At 41.3% G+C, this 18095-nt stretch overlaps 1 long non-coding RNA gene across 4 annotated transcripts in view; it reads left to right on the top strand.

The window, feature by feature from the left end:
* LOC126535322 (uncharacterized) overlaps positions 1-14477 on the top strand; it is a 66869-nt gene extending 52392 nt beyond the window's left edge. For 2 of the 4 annotated variants that reach the window (XR_011895653.1, XR_011895654.1), the window contains 4 exons: positions 4344-4435; positions 4575-4805; positions 6062-6157; positions 14058-14477. This is a non-coding gene — a long non-coding RNA (uncharacterized lncRNA). Of the gene's footprint in view, positions 1-4326; positions 4473-4574; positions 4806-6061; positions 6158-14057 lie in introns of those variants that run through there. The other 2 variants (XR_011895652.1, XR_011895655.1) reach the window with 2 other exon arrangements.
* Positions 14478-18095: the final 3618 nt, after the last annotated feature.

The raw sequence follows: 18095 nt of genomic DNA, 5'->3' as shown, positions 1-18095 counted from the left end.
ACAACACTCTGAAGACTACCTGCTGTCACAAAGGTGTATGTCTTTTTGTAGATTGGGTGCAAAGGTATCCGTCAACAGCCTTATGACAAATAAAGTCATGAAATATAGACAGAGGAATGCAGGCACATGTTGTGAATTAGAGGTGGAGGGTTCATGGATGGTGGCATTAGAGTTCGCATTCATTTTGGCAACTACGTTTAGTCTGCCATATTGGACAAACCTTCTGCAGTAGCTATCGTTCTTGAAGTGGGTAACTTGTGCTGTCCCCAGGCTGGTAGACTGTTGGAGAACACTTTTGAGAAGGATACCTTTCGTCGCCCTAACGATAACTATCATCTTTGTCGATGACATGTCGCAAGTGTTCGACGAATATGGTGTATTAATTATGTGATGAGGACGTAAATGTGTAGATGAAGCCTGCTTGTAAACTTTTGAGGGAATCTGGTGGTCATCTGAGGGCGCTAAGTTTCTCATCGTTTTTATAATATGGTGATAAGCGTATAGGAATGCAGAAGCAGTTACATCATGCATAAAATCTATACTATCCATAAGTGATACATGTGCCATATTGTCAACATGCAGAGCTTGCTGCCTGGTATTATAGTACCGGTGACGGAATAGGAAATAAGTGCCCAGAATTACGGCGCGCAATTGCTCGCAGTTGCGACACAACACAGAACAGGCGTGGCTTTTCCTACAAAATTAGCAGGAAATCATTGCAATGCCACGTCAGACAATGAAAAGTCGGCACCAGTACCAAGAACAGACACACGTGAAAGTGATCGTGATGGTAGAGAGAAACCGCTCAACACATAAAATTACCTATTCATCTTAGCACGTGACTGCAAAGGTTGCGCGCATGAATTATGCATGTGGTGCAGTTAACGGAGGCACCACAATTCTGAAGTAAGTAAACCCTAAAAATGAGACTATGTTACTGGAATTCCTTAGTAGTTTGTCTTCTTTATACTAGAAATTCGGTTTTAAAAACACCTGCATTCAATATAATGAGTGTGACACAAATACTAAGGACATGAGTCTCAACAATCTCAATAGTGGAATCAGGACGAAAGGCAGTAACGAAGATCCCTAGTCGCATATTGGTAAAGTATTGATCACGTTCGCACTGCTCAAAAGCTGCTGGGCTTCTTTCTTATCACGTGTTATATTGAACCAGCTATATTTATGCTCAATGTTGTTGATTGATATAAATAAACAAAGAAAGCTAACGGTCGCACATAAGGCAAACTGAAAGAAGAAACACTTCTGATTCTAATTTCTATTTCTCTTGAAAGAGAAATAGAGATCGAGAGAAAACCCTAAATGAGAAACAGACTGAGAGATCGGCTTCAGTGACATGCCTTTGGAATGCTGCTCTACGTCAAGGAAGGGATTTGTGGGAAGGAAGAGATCGGGAAGGAAGTTGACGGTCTCATGACAGAACTTGCGTAGCGCAAATGTATCGTATATAAAATAAGGGAAACAGTTTAGAGGTGTGCTCACTTGCTGCTATTTGATTATGCAATCAAGAAAGCAACTTTGATAGGTGCATAAACCTTATACAGTGAACTCTCACTTTAGCGAAGTTTAAGGGACCGAAGGAAATAGTTCACTTAACTGAAAGTTCACTAAACTGAAGGTTCACTAAACTGAATATTCACTAGACCAACGTAGGACATGGCATACAGAGTCAAAAGTTTGAAGTGCAGTTCATGGAGCAAAAGATATGGCATGCATAGTGTTAGAAATATGTGAAATGGAATTTGTACATATCAACAAGTACAAGGTTCATAACAGTTATAATGCTGCCTTTGTCACTTAGAAAAAAAATCTCTAATCTTCTTCTGCACTTGTACTTTTAAAGCACAGGAAGTAACAAAACTGTCCAAAAAGTCAATCGCCGTTGTTACTTAAAACTGGAAGGCTGAACGGAGCCGATGAAAAACACACCACGTCGGTCGTTTGTGTGCTCCCGCGGAACCGACGAGACTGGAAAGAAAGATACGGGACGACCACGCCAAGACTAGCCAGTCAGAAAAAAAAAAAAAACACACCACGTGGTTTGTGATGTGACAGATCGCCGCTTTGCTCTTGCGGCGTTGTAAGCGCCAGCGATGTTACTTTGTTTATGGCCTCCGCGATTACATGCTTGCTCATTTTGTGCGGGCGATCTCGTAGGCCATGCCTCGTTGCCGTTCGTTCTCTGCGCCGCCGCTTTGCCCTAGGGGCGCTGTAGCGCCAGCAATGTTACATTGCCGCTGGAGCGGTGGTTTGATGAGGGCGGGCATCGGTCGCGCCTGCAGTGCAGGGCGCAAAACTTCGTTGAACTGATCGTAAAAATAAGCCTTGGTCCTCTGAGAGAGTTTGTTAAACTGAAATATTCACTCTTCCAAAATTTGTTTAAGTGAAACATTTTTGCATAGAATCTATAAGAAAACTGCCGGGGATTTTTAAAAAGTTCGTTATTCTGAAATATTCGATAAATCGACGTTCGTTCAACTGAGAGTTTACTGTAATAGAAGCAAGACAGAACAAAGTTGACAATTCAGAGACTGCTTATTATATCGTGAATAGTGTGGTAATGGTCAGCAATAATATAAATGTATTGATTAATAAGATGCATACATGCATCGATGTTGATTAGATATTTCAAATATGAAATAGTTGGAGAAAATCAATCTACCCTGTTTGTCTCTTCTGTGTGCTTTTTATTTGTGCTGCACCAACTCCGTTTTGAAGAATGACGTACCAACCAACTCATAGTCATTTTTGGAGCATCGTATGCTGCCGAAAGGGAATAAGTGGCCAGATGAATCAGAGCAAGTGATAAAGGAAATGCATGAGAAATTCATGCACGCATGTGGACAGCGCCACGCTTTAGTCGGCGTTCGCACAGGCCAGGTTCCCGAAAAACTAAATGAGGACTTTCACTATCAACATAGGGTCTATTTTAACGGATGTGTCTCAGGATTAAATCTAAGGCCGCTGCTTTTTCCACTGTACATAAATGGTATTTGATTTATCCCACACACAAAAACATCTCTACACGCCGACGACACCAATGTTTCTTTTTGTGGCACTAATCTATCAAAACTAGATAGATATGCGAAAAACTGGCTGTGCGAATTCACTGAATGGCCAGATGCAAATCACTTAGAGTTGAAAAAAAAAAAAAAAAAAACAAAGTATGGCTTTTTTACAGATCCAAATATTATAGCTAGCAATACTCCATCATATTTTTGTAACGACGTGATAGAGCGTGTGAATTCTAATAAATGTCTAGGTGCTTCCTTTTTCGCGAGAACCTGTCGTAGAATACACATATTAATTACATCGAATGAAGCTATCCAGGGTATTAGGAGCATTATGTGAAATAAGAAGTATAATTCCAAGGAAATTAAGTTAGAGCAAATATAGAGTTTTCAATGATTCATTCACATGTCTATAATTGTCTTGAATTAAATTATGGGGCTTCGCGTGACAAAAACACTATATGGTTGTGAGGCACGCCGTAGAGGAGACTACGGAAATTTGGGCCTCCTGGGCTTTCTTCACTGTGCACCTAAATCTAAGTAAATAAGATGGGTGTTTTCGCCTCTCTACCACACTGAAATGCGGTCGACGCGGCATTGGTGATTGTCTCCTGATATGGGGTATCACTACTCTGTCCGATATAGAAAACATCTTTATTTCACAAAAAAGTCAATTGCGGCTTTAGAAGGCCTAACATACCGAAAGCATTCAGTCTTTGTGAGAGTGCCAGAGAATGTTGAAGGTGGCCCAGCTTTACAAAAGTAAGCTTGCGACCTACTTGCATAGAGAAATAAAAAAAGACCACATATTTGTTTGTATGGTAGCACTTAACAGCGGACTTAGTGATGATACTAAATGTTGATTTAATCTTCTAAATCATCTAGGTATTCGAGGGCCTTCAAGGGAAACGTGGAAGCAATTCTTCAGAAAGCGGCTGAGTGAGGTATACAGCTTTAAAAAGAATGCCAATAAATATAGTTTATTCTTTAATGGCGTTATAGTTGCCGATATTTGGTTAAATGCTGAAAAAGCGTTCATGAAACTTCAATAGTAACCGCACCACCCTGTATGTAAAATGGCGTGGTCATTAACGAAGCCCAACATTTTTTGTTCTTCAAGCAACAACATTTCAGGAAGTGCTAAAGTCTCTTGTTTTTTATTCGCTAAAACCTCACGATCATTTTACTTTTCCACGAAGTTCGTAACAGCTTTTTTGGTTGCGCCTTTGTCTGGATACAGGGGTAGAATATGCGCTCGTGTTTGCGAAACGAACTAAACGCAGATGTATTCTATATGCGCTCTTCAAACAGGTGGTTCTGCCGCACGCGAAGAACGGTACAAACAAATATTACGTCCTGTATACTTGAGAGGAGCAGTGTCACGCCAGTTGTCCTCTCATTATGTGAGTAGATTACCATACTTCAAAATTTGACTTGCACGTCAGTAATTTTTTCTCATGACCTTAAAACATTCCCTCTGCAGCGTCGATGTTCTCGGAAAACGGAGTTCATAGCAGCATCTTTGTCGATTTTAATTTGCAGAAAGCTAGCATGATGTTCTGGTCCGTCACGCTGCTTGCCTTCACACTAGTGCACGGAACGACGGCCACAATGAAGTCAGAAGCGGAACTGCTGGAAGTGAATGGCTGGAAGGAAATGGATGCCCAAGGGAATCCTTTGTATAAAACACTGGCTTCGAAGGCTGCTTCGAACTTTACCAAACATATAGATTTCTACCAGGTGTTGAACGAGGTGATATCAGTGAACAAAAAGGTAGGCTTAAGGAAAACTATGCTCTCGAAAACAAATTTATTGCTACGAGAGAAAGCACAATCGTAAAAATTGTTGGTAGCTGAAATCATTTTTTCCCTTACCCCTATGACCGCCCGCTTTGGATATAAACAACCAATATTTGGGTTCATTGCCTTAGATTGGCATAATTTCTTAAAAAATATGCAGTTTTACAGTTGCTGGTTTTGATATATCCGATTCTTTTCCACCTTAGCAGAAAAAACATATATTGGGCCCCAATGTAAAGAATATAGGAACGGCTGGTGAAGAATTTCCACATGAATGCACCATTGGTCCCTTAAGTCCAGAAATGCCTCAGTGGCGATGACTTTGAAATACCTGCCCTATCTTTTTAGAGGCGCGTGGACACTTGAAGGATTTATTTCGAAATAAACACCTAAACTATTCGGCAAGGTTTTTGTAATTTGCCTAATTGCGTCAAGGCACATAAGGTATAACTGATGCGAGGGGTGTAAACATGTACAAAAGTTGTATATTATTATGTACGATTAGAAGCTGTTCTGAAGAAGAAGAAGCGCTACACGGCGTATATACGTAGTCATGTGGGTTTATTTAGACACATGTTGTACGCATTGTGCAAGTAGAACATATAACATAGCGACATCATTTGCCAACATACCCAGTCGGTAAAATGTTATAATTTTACTTGCCAGTGGTCCACTGTAGTGTAAATGTTTACAACATATCTCTAATAAATTAAAGACGCGAGCTGTCTGGTTGCATGAAACATGTATTCGACAAATAAAAGAGCCTGTCTAGAAATAGGAAAAGTGAATATAGCGCCGCAGAAACTCAAACATTGCTCATGTTCCCCCGTTTCTTTGTCTCTCTGGCCCTAGTCTGAACAGTTGAATAAGGAATGAAAACTTTCTAAGCGTTATGTCTGATATGGTATAGCGGAATAAGTGAAAACTAGACATATGGCCCAAAGAGGCCGTACAATAAACTTGCGCAGGTAATGGATAAGCACAATTTTGGATTCACGAAGTTTCTAAACAAGAACACTTAAAACGCAGAAGTAGTGGTCACAAATTTTCGGCATATTGTAAACATTTTATTTTACTGTCAATTGACGTTGCTCTGTGAATTTAATTTTTGGATTATCAAGTGATGTGTATGTTCAGTATAGAAGGTTTCAAGAGAGGCCTTGTAAGAAAGAGTACTTTTTCTGTCGATAACAAACATTTAATCTCGCATTTTATTATGTCGTCCTACAGGGTGAAAAGCACAGAATTGAGTTTACTTACTCGCCAACACCATGCAGCGTTCAAGAAACATTTGATTCCGCTAAATGCAAAGCAGTCACACCCAAGGTGAGTTTCTTCTCGCAGAGCAGTGACAACTTCGTTCCCTGCATTACGCCGTGCGCCTTGTGCGTACATGCATTGTTGTATGCAAAGAAGAAATCTTTTTCAATATATCCTCAGATAGGCCTTGTAAGAAGAGATTTTCCTTTCTTTTGCCTTTGTGCTGTTATTAGAAAAAAACGTTTTTAGCTAGTTAGTTGCCTGCTTATCGATTTGAAGTACACTAAAAATGAAAACATCCAGAAGGGAGCGCATACCAAGAGATAATGCGTAAAACCGTTTGGTGGTTCCAGCTAATGCGATATTCGCAAAAACAAACATTCAAATCGCACACAAGCTGACAAGCACAACCAAAAAGTTACAGTGGTGTTCCAATTTGTGAGCGCGGGTGACGCGCCAGCAGAGTATGGGTGCCATAGCGCACACGATGCTATCGGCCCTCGGTGCGCCAAAACGACTACACAGTCCGCATCACAGATTATATTCAAGGCAGCGCTCTCGCGGCCGCGCCATACGCAGCAGCCACCGGAATGAAGCACCCCCTTGTAAACATTCGCTTACTAGCTGAATTAGGTAGCGCGGTGTTAGCGCGCACGGACAAACATGAACACTTCACGCTGGATGACCGCGGAAACTCGCTGTCAAAACGTTGGCTGAGCAATCGCGGCAGCAGCAGTGAGCGAAGTGACGTTTTGGCGCAAACTTAGGGGTGAAAACTCAGCGCAATCACAGCTATGTACCGGTGGCCCGCCAAGACTGCGCCCACAAGGCAGATCGCTGCCAAGATAAAGCCGGTGCGACCGCGCACGGGCGGAGTGCTTACATTGTCTTAGAGATTTCTTAGGGCAGAGTATACAAAAACGTCCTGCATAAACGTGTTCAAATGGGCGAGCACACGCCGGGAGATTGGAAAAAAAGCAACCTTAGCATGCGAGACATTCGGCTATAAAACAGTAACTGAAATGTTACACGGAAGATCATGGCCTGCAGAAAAACCAGCAACACCAAAGAAGCAGAAACTTCTATAAGAGCCACACTATTTGCTTTAGTGTTTTTGTATTGCCATAAAAATAATGAAACAGTCAATCTTCGAACTCGCTTACGGAGTCTGGTAAGAAGATTGATGAAAAAAAGGGGGTTCCTTTCTCTTGTTCTCTTAGAGAAAACATTATTTGCTCGTTAGGTAGTAAGTGGGCACTTTAACAATATGGGATTGTTTTATAAGAGCACAGTCTGCAGTGACGAAAGAGCTGTCTTTTGTTATCACAACCTTCATGCTGGAGGAACTACTTTCCATTTAACCTGGAAATATTATACTAGAAGTGTTTCATTGCTTGAGGGGCACAGTAAGTTCGATATTAGGATGTAAGCAGAGAACATTGTGTGTCTTTATTCTGACAATTTCAATAGAATCTAGGGATTTCATGGAAACTCTCAGAGCCAAAACGTGGACTCATGTTGTTAACAGTTCATTGGACGAACTTTCGCCATGAGTGAAAGCAGTATTAAAAAACAGTATTAGCAATCGCAATGGTCTGTCATCCAGATGTGTACTAGGGAAGAAGTGTGTCAGCAATTTACACATGAATAATTCTACATTCCAGAGTAACTAATCGCGATTTCGGTGGTTATAGAAGGCATGCCGCTATTTGCGTCGCTCCCGATATCTGAATAGAGAAAAGTATTTTGCTTTAAAATCGGGTGTCGCGATAATTAAAAATTTGCATATATCCACGCAAGTATTTCACAGAGCAATAAGCTCGAAAGAATGGTTAGCCGGAAAAATATAGTAACAAAGATAGGCAAACAATGCACGAACCTAAATGCCCGTTTGTCAAAAAGCAACATCTCGTTCCTGGAAACAAGTATAACAGCGAAAAACAGTTTGAGAGAAAAAAAAGGAATACAGCGACTCAAAATCACGTTCAGCAGTTCATATTGTGCACATCGAAGTGCTTTAAAACAATGGTGCGCTAGTAAAAATTATTCAGAGGGAATCGAATAGAAATCGATTAGTGCCATAAGCTGCTCAAATTGAATCAGATATCAAATACAATATGTAATAATTTGCAGCAGAAAGAACCGGTTTTTCCCACTTGAATATAAGACAAAAGTGACAGTTAAGCTAGTTAGTGCGTTATAGCAGCAAAGCGTGCTAAAATAATACGGGCAGGAAAATAGGACAGCGAGATGATCAGAAGGCGGACTAAGAAGTGATGGTTTATTTCTTGATTCCACAACATCAATGCTGGTTGACAAAGATGAACTGAATATACACATCAGGACAGGCAGAAAGAAAGCAAGCCTGCGGCACGTGCATAATAATCTAATGACTGATAGCATAAGAGAGAGCGTGGCAAAAAAATATTTCCGCAACATTTTTTTCTTGATGCAACAAATGCGGCGTGACATATGTAGGCTAACTGGCCAGATGCCAGGACGACACATTAAAAGAGCTTCAGCGTAATACAATAAATGTAGTCTTGATACGTGAGTTTTCACACGGCATTGTATCATTGCGCAGCATTGCTGAAGAATATTAGCGTTCAATGCAAAGCAGATGATTGTCTAAGTAGGCAAATTATGTAAGCTCTTGTGACAAAAAAGAGGTGGGACCCTTGTGCGAGAATGCCTTCTGTTATAGTACAAGCAAAATATGTCTGTTTCCTACAGGGATGTAGCACGTACGCGCAGTGTCTGTTTCTGCACTTGTGTTGATGTCTATCCGCATTTTATCCTAGCCAAGCAATATTTATAAGTTGCGATCAAGAAATAAACCTTGCCATAGGGCACCCTATAATCGCTTGAGTCACTTTGCTTTCCCCTGGTTTTCTTTCGCGGCACTTGCTTCACTGAAGTTAGCATCTGTGTATTTGTGGCATTAACAATGTGCAGCACATTACAATACTGCTGAATAAAAACCTTCAATTGATGATAATGAGCAAATAAGCAGGTTTCTTCGGAGCATGCCTAATCGTGTGTTATCAGAATGAAATTTGACGAAGGAGGTGTATGATTTCGTTAGCATTTTGTGTACACTTTGAGACTAAAATGAGTATGCACCTAGAGAGTAGCATTGACAATAAAACACTTTTGTTTTCAATTTAAAAAGCTAACTAAAGATGCCACCGATATATTGCTGGAATGTAGCTTTTACACACTTATTCGCAAGATAACACATTTTTAACCCAATGCCGTTTCACTAATGTAAGGCCTCAACATATTTTAGTGTGATTCAGTGCTGGATGAATCTCGTTCCCTCAGCGGTGCTCCGTGCTTTAAGTTATTATGATGTGCACTATAAAAAAGTCATGTTTGCTTAATTTCATTTTGTGCTACTAGCAGTGTTAGGAATTCGATCGCTATTAGAAAAATTCTGCACTTCCGAATCTTGACTACTTTACTCAAGGACTGATACGGATGTGATAATATTTGATTCCTTATTGAGTTCGTTTCAATATTTGAAAACCCCTACTAGAGGCATACAGAAGACGGCTTCAGATATGGCACGGTATCGCTGTGATCGCGTAAAATTGCCGACTTAGCTACATGGTCCTCTGCACCAAGATGTCGGAGAATTTCGCATGACCCGAAAGAGGGTAATGTAGAAGGTTGGTGGAAGAAACGTCGGGAAATGACAAACAACGGAAGAGTGCAAAAACAAAGTTCACAATAGGGGGCTCAGAAACTTTGCTTATGGAAATCCATCCTGGTTTTTTTTAGCATAGGTAGGACATTAGGCAAGAGCTTGGTGGCGCAATATACCGCCCCTTTCCAAAGGCGACGCTCATAACATCCGTCCATCCAACGGAGTCCCTCCAGGATACTGGTGTCAAAATCCAAACGCGATCACGTGGTCACGTCTATATTTACTCCATGTTTGGTGTTTCGTAGCACAGAAGCATGCGCTGCAGCTGCATTCTTTCCGCAAAGCAACCTGAGCAACATCGACTGCATTGTCCTTGCTCAGCCGTGATGTAAGCAAAGTTTGTGTACGGTAGGGCGGGAGTCCTCGTCTTGTGTTTAGCTTCGTGGTACACTGTAACCTTTCACTGAGGGTGTTACTCATGAACTTCTCAAGCAGATTAACCGGTGGGTGGTCGGTGGTTGCGCTGAAGTGATTGTTTGGTTCTATTTGGGAATGCGTTGAGTAAGCTACGCCCTGAAAATCGTTCCTCTGACTATAATGAGACCTTCGGCGGGGCCATATTGCAACAGGATATTGCCGATGAATTTCACCATTTCGATTGCACTGCCTCTCGTTAGGGCTTTCATTTTAGCAAAGCCATTGAGGTTGTCGGTACGGGCAACAGTCCACGTATTGTCGGATGTTCAAGCCACAAAGGGCGTCATCGATTGCGTCACAATTTCTCGAAACGTTCCGGAGTGATCGCAGTGTGGACGATAGAAGAGGGGGGGGGGGCTCCCCCGGCCACACTTCTTCGTAGATGCCTTTTTATTTCTGTACATTTTTTGTTGATTCACTGGTATTAGTTCCCCTAATACCACGTGACGTGTTACCTAGAGGATAAAGAGTAGGATTATATACAAAACGTAGTGATTGCGGCTATGAACAATGATAGAACCACCTTGCTGGCTCTGGAACTAACGTGGCTGTTACATGTTGTTCCTGTCCTTGGCAAATAGCAAATAGCATTAGCATTTGTACGGGAACTTAGGTCGTGCATTTTGGAGTTGTGGTCAGTGGGTACGCAATTGTAATTATGAGTACAGAATAATGCATTCTGTAGGTACTGAGTGGTGTAGCATATTTTGTGGATTCAAGTACTGATTTTATTATTACTCCCGGTCAAGCAGATTGAGGCAAATTTTCAAAGCAAATAAACTTACAGTGCGCGAGTGTTAAGAAATTATTCAACGAGTGGCATGGTTTATGATAACTTCGCTGTAGCAGGTAAGCAAGGCAGAGCGACGATCCCAGATCCAGGTGTTGCGTTAAATTAGATATCTGAGAAGTGTCTCATAAAGCTAGAATATTAAACAAACAGTTGCTAGCGAAATGTGTTGGAGGACATCCATGGGTCAACGAGAGGGTAATTTGGTTACGGAGATCGGTCACTACGGAGTTGCCAGTTTGAATCTGCCGGCGCACTGAAGGAATATGACGAGCGGAAGCAGCATAGAAACAAAGCCCTCGTGTCTACGCCACTGACTTCAGGTGACACGGCTGCTGCAATAATGGCTTTTGACTTGGTCATAGTATTATTGTTTTTCTTGGGTGATGTTTCTATTCCGGCACCCGCCCTTGTAGCCTAATGCAAACTCGCTGGTCTGCGGTGACGTTGACGTTGTTTGATGGCTTGAGCATTGCTCCAATTGTTAAGGGGTACTCTGATACGGAAGAAAGCAGCTGCACTGCACGTCACATGGTAGTGATGCTGGCAAACCAACCAGTGTAAAAACTGTTAGTCACAATCGCTACGTTTTATTGTGCAGAAAGGCAAGTAACACTGAATGGATAACAGCAGCGGCGAGCGCTATCATCGTTGATCGGGATATGATCTATGGTTAAACGAGTCACGCAAGGTCAAATTTCTCAGCTATTTATTCGTGATCCTCGTACATTCCAGCGCAATCACTGGTGCTAGCCTACGTTTTAAAAGGAACGCAATTCTCGCATTGCGCATGCAAGCTGATAAAACGAATCGGTGCGGCTATGCAATTTGCAACAACATCCAGTAAATTTAGAATACACAGGGACGCGTATTTTGCAAATTAGTAACTTTAGAACCCTGGTTACCAGGTAAAAATATTCACAAAAAAGAAAGCTAAACAGCGCAAGCGTGCCCCTAGGGGACTTGAAGGAAGGAGTAGAATCATCAGGGAATATGACATAGATTTGAACTCCGTTGAAATTTATTTTCAACGTCACAAGATAATGATGATGGGGCAGTGAAGAAAATGCCTCCAAAATGTGCTTGAAAACATACACAAGTATACAATGTCGTTTCACATAACACTGCTTAGGCTTCTTTCATAGAATCAAGTTCTCGTACTATGCAGAGAAATAACAGATTTTGCCTTTGAGACAAGAAAGGTTTATTACAACTTTATTTATCACATTTTAGGCTTTAATGCAATTGTGCTTGATATATTTCTTATGTTCATAAATGAAAGTACAGAACTTGTTTGCCAGGAGTGTAGTTTACAGTGTATTTTCCGAGAAAGCTCATGTGCGCATTTTTAAAGCTAATGTGTGAAGAGAAAACAACGATGAGCCCAGCTACCTGACCATCTACGAAGTACCTTGCGAGCATATAAGGCACCTTTTCACAACAATGATCTGGCAGACTTAACAGTTAGATGTTTAGTTTGCGTCATCACAAAAGTTGTCGAAATTTTCCAGCAAACGGGCACTGATATTCCTGTAGACAGAGCTAAGCAGACGTGGATGCAGGTAAAATGTTTACTGAGGAGAAGAAGCATGGGTTAGTTATTTGGACACCACTTGCGCAATCTCACAACGCGGAGGCTATCTGAAAGGAACAAATATAGCCAAGAACTCTGACTCGGTATAGATGTGGTGATCTCAAAAAGGAGATGTTCTAGTTGAAGAGAAATTGCTTGTGGTTGGCGAATCACATTCCTTGCCGCTGCCTTTGTAGTTATGCACGCTCCTTTTTGCTCTCACTAGTATGCGTGAATATTGCAGTGATGTGGTCATATTTGGCCACATCTAACAGCACGGCAAGCTGCAAGCTAATAAACTATTTCAAAAGCTCATGCCCTATTAGGCATCAGATATTTCACCTTTGTTCGCCTTTTCAATTTATTCCGATTACATTTTAATAATATATTTGTTTTATTGCTTAGTGTTGCCTAGTGATTGGCCTCCATCCCCAAATAATTTTCTTCCTGGTTGATCAAACGCAAAAGTAACTTGAGAGCTGGGCGAAACAGATCCTATTTTACTGATCCAATTTTACTTAGTTTTTAGAGGCTACCAAATTGGTCTCATTGAATCATAATCCTCAAATTAGATGTTTAATGTACTGGATGCCTTTTCCTAATGCGGAACAATTATCATACGAAGTACTGTTGCAAGGTGGCCTCAGCCCTATTTGCGACTACGCCACATGGCTAAACAGACGTTAGCAACATGTCTATTTAAGCGATAACCCTGGAAATTATCTAAACTGATAAGTGTTTAGTTGTGTCTGCTTAGTCATTTACATAGAACTAACTCTGCTTTCAAGAAGCATGCTTGTGATCGTCTAAAATTTACGCTGGAGTTTGAGTGAACAGCTTTCGAAAGGTATTCTAGCAGTTCAGGACAATTTGAACTGGAACCAGCGTGCCTTGTTAGTACACCTAGAAATCTAATGTACAATTGGGCCTCCATGATCTTCGCTTTTAATGCAAATGTAAACGTCTTGCTGGAAGATACTTAGTAATACAATCATGAAAGCTATAATGTTTTAGGTGAATAACTTTAAATTTGTTGTCCTATTGTCCGTCTAACCAGAAAGCCTAGTTACGGTTATCACAAGGGCATTCAACAGGCATTTTTTGAGTTCTTCAATTTAGAAAAAAAGACTCGGCAGAGTGAATGATGTCTTCAGAAGCCTTACAGATGCTTGAGGAAATGGTATAGATATAGCAACAAAGTGCATTGAACAAGACAAGCTTTTATTAAGATTGCTAGGAAGTATTGGGAACGAGCGGTTAGTGGAAATTATTCATCTCACATATGAATTAATTATGTCGTTCATAAACTAAGTGTACTAATGCACGGTTAAGCCCTTCTCATGACCATATAGCTAATTTTTGTACTAAACAAAGATATGCAACGCTACGAGCTAATATTACCCTCTTGCCCAAGAACTACAAGCCATGTCAATGTCATGCGGGATGGTAATGTGTTCCTTCCATTTCCTTTTCCCAGGCTTCCGGCGAGTGCACTTCAATGTTCACAGTGAAGGGAAACAAAGAAGAAAGCGCTGTGCTCGATTGGGTGCACTGCAATGATTTCATGGCTCCAAAGCGCCGTCGCTATCCGGAAAATTAGGCGAAAACTGAACAGTCCCAGGCAACATATTTTAACAGCTATGCGCAAAGCCCACATAACCACTGCTTCGTACCTTGAGAGGCAAAGAAGGTCTCGATAGTGTGTCAAACATGACGTAATTTTTTCCCTATAGATGGAGCCCTTTAGGCTAAGACTAACGAAAAAAATATTTAATCTCATCAAATGGGGACCACAACTAAATCACCTAATTGCAGTAAAGAAAATATTTAGCGCTTGACGATCAGAGACCAATGGACGGAAGGTCGGAACGAGAATAAAGCGCACATGAATTATGGATGTTTGAATTATGACTGAAAATAAATACGCACTGTTCGGTATAACACGATCGATCTGCTGTTTTGCTTAAGCAATTGCTGCAGCTAAGTTCTAGCTTGATAAAATGTTCAGACGGATGTTGTAGAAATGCTGCTAATCTCGGCTGTTCAGTTAGACAGCCTGTATTGTGTCAAGCAACTGAAGCCAAACCTTTGGCGAAGAACGTTTGATCATGGAAATGTGCCAGTTTCGTAACCGTGCCTACTCTATATATATATATATATATATATATATATATATATATATATATATATATATATATATATATATATATATATATATATATATATATATTAAACGAGAGAAAGGGTATTAACAGACGAGCTCAATTTCTTTACTAGTCATATCATGAGAAGCTAACACACAAACACCGAAGACAAATTAGGGAAATTGTACTTACTGATTCAATTAGAGAACTGATAAATTAGTAGCAATGACAGGGGATGAAAAGACAAGTTGCTGCATATATATAGTTGCGTATATATAGTATATATATATATATATATATATATATATATATATATATATATATATATATATATATATATATATATATATATATACATATGCAACGACTACAATGGGCATACAGTGAAGTAGACGCGCGGGTGAAGCTATTTATTGACGTTTCGGCCGGGATCCAATTTTGATCACAATAGGATGCATGGCATTACTGCGTGCACTTTATATACAACCGTATGAGGAAATGTTTACCTTAAAATCGAAGAAAATGAGTGAACGGAATCAGTTTCAATCATTCTGTAGAACAGCTAATACATGTCTAAACATATGGCGTTTGGAAACACATCATTTGAAGTTATGCAAAAGAAAGAATTTCGGAGGGAAATGGTCAGGTGATAGTAGAAAACGTCACCGAATACGTGCTATGTAAAGAAGGAACAGCAAACGAAGAAATAAAAATAAAGAAATAGTGCCCTAATAGTAAAAAAGAAGGGAAAAGATGGATTGGATTGGGTTGGATTGGAAAAACTTTAATAGAAGTCCTGCAGGACGCACGTCAGCGCGCAGTGGGCGTCTCCCACGCAGGGACCGACAGGGAGTACCTGGCGGCCGCTGCGCGAGCCTGCTGGACGGCCCATTGCTGATCTTCTAGGAGCGGACTTCGTATCGTCCTCTCCCACTTATATGTGACGGGCTACGAAGACAGGCAACTCAGTTTACCTACACTTTCATGAAAACCAGACGTGAGGGTACCAAACTTACAAATAAAAAAGGATTCACGAGCTTCCCTGTCATTATTCGAATGAAATCGCGATTCAAGAAACCTGACTTTCATTTGATCAAATGAGTGGTTAGGGAGGTGCACGTGTTTTGAGATGGGCAGGTTGGCCAACGTGTTAGCGTGAGATCTAACAATCACAAATCGCTTCTTGTATCCGAAGATGGAAAGCAATGTCCACGCCGACGTCGCTAGTTGCGAAGTGTGTCAGCAATATCGCCATGCAGTAGTGACGATGAAAAACACAACTGCAAAACAGTTAATGACGAAACGAACCAGTGATTGGGTGAACTTCTGCCTACAAAAGCAAGTCACACTCAGAGCACGACAATAGCGGCGAAAACAGTCGGCGATAGTTGAAATCTGATCTGCAGGGCAACCGCGACGGCTTTTAAGCTTGAGTCATCGGAGGTTCCTCTATAATCCCTGGTACCCGCATGTCTTCCAGGATCTACAGCATAATTCGCGTCGCTCATGCATTCAGCCTACACAAGGTTCAGTGAGAATAGGTAGAACTATCGATAATATTCGAGAAACTTCCGATACATGCACGTGCCTCCTGTGCTAAGCGATAACTTTTAACTTTTGCTAGACGATGAATACATGTCATTGAAGGGTCCAGAATAAACGCTGGTGCATTCGTGTTTTTTGGAAAGTACTGTGCAATTTGCGTCGCGCATACAGTCAGATTACGCAGTGTTGGCGACAGCGGATAGAATCATCGATAACGTTCGAGAAGCTTCCGATACATGCCGGCGCATTTGGCGCTAAGCTATAAAATTTGATTTTTGTTAGAAGGTGAAAAATGGTATCCAGAAAAAGATAAAGAAGTACACGTATTCCGCAACCATAAGGTATTTTTCATATTGTCGGCAACGACTACTCTGGGCCTCTACCGATCACTACTGCAGGAAACCGCTACATCATTGCGGCCATTGACCCTTCTTGAAGTACATCGATGTTTCCGTTGAGCCACCTCTCGTGTACGGTCACCTGGCCAATTTCCTGAAGCTAAGATTTCAATGAAGACATGGCCTGCAAAAAAAGTTATGGTGCTACCGTGCTACGACATTCCGCAGTCGCGAACTAAGGAATTAATATTTGTACGGCAAGGGCGCAGCACCATTACACGTCCACATTTCATCCCTAGACAAACTGCCTTACGAAATGAGCTAACCAAAGGATCCGGGCCTGATTCGCTTCGTGTACGAGAATAGGGAAAGAGAAGGCGTCTGGGACATTCACCTTCAGTCAGCTGCGTACGCCGTTAACACGGCGCTTGAGATGTCTACCGGGACAACAACGTATAAAACCGTCATTGGAAAGGTGCCGCAGCTGAAAGCGGTCTTCAGCCTAGACACTCCCGCTACGATCTCCAGGTCCACCGACCAAGCGCCCACCATCTTTGAAAAGACAGGAACAGGAGCGATGAAAACAGCTTCACAAGCACAAGAAGCGCAGATGAGCCACTATGACCGCACATATAGAGCTGCTCCGCTCTATAACGGTGGTGACGAGGTGTGAGTACGAAGGCGAGTGATATCACTTGGCGAGAAGTTCCTACCGATGTTTGAAGGGTCCTTCACAATTACTGAGCGCATAAAAGAAAACAACTGGCACGTGAGCACCTAATTCTAGGTGCCAGCCTCAACAGGAATACAAGAAATAACTTCTCCGTGCACGTGTTTCGCCTCAACAAAAGGTTCCGGCGACTGAAGTGAACTGCGAGTTTTAAAGTGAACTGTGGATTCTATTTTTCCAGGTCCGCTGCGTGGCCGAGTGTGAAAACAAAGATGCGCCCTTGGGCTTGAGCACTGAGACCGCGGTCGCAACGAGAGATGTAAGCCAGGCGTTCTGACGGATGAATGGCGGTCTACTCCCCTCCTTTACAACATATTTAAAAGAGCGATAAGAAAACCGAGGCGCCCAAGTTCTATAATTGATTTTCTAAGCAGCCAGTAAACATTGACCAAAAGGACAGCATAGGGGAAATTACTTGTAGTTCTTCACGTAAAATGCCAGTGATTTATTTTGTCCTTTCGTTGGGTCACATTGTTTAATGGCTTCCTATAATATATATATATATATATATATATATATATAGTTTAAAGAACGAAGATGCACACTTACGAAAATGCCGTCTTTGATATTTTTAACGCTTCGGCCATGCCGCGGCCGAAACGTTAAAAATATCAAAGATGCAAATGGCGTAAGTGTGCACCTTCGTTCCTTCAACTACCTATGCACCGGACCTACAGAACATTTCATTGACACACATATATATATATATATATATATATATATATATATATATATATATATATATATATTGTAACGAA

The sequence above is a fragment of the Dermacentor andersoni genome, chromosome 7 (genome assembly GCF_023375885.2).
Source record: "Dermacentor andersoni chromosome 7, qqDerAnde1_hic_scaffold, whole genome shotgun sequence".
Lineage (NCBI taxonomy): Eukaryota > Metazoa > Arthropoda > Arachnida > Ixodida > Ixodidae > Dermacentor > Dermacentor andersoni.
The sequence above is the reverse complement of the archived record's forward strand: the minus strand, read 5'-3'. Positions and strand labels throughout refer to the sequence as shown.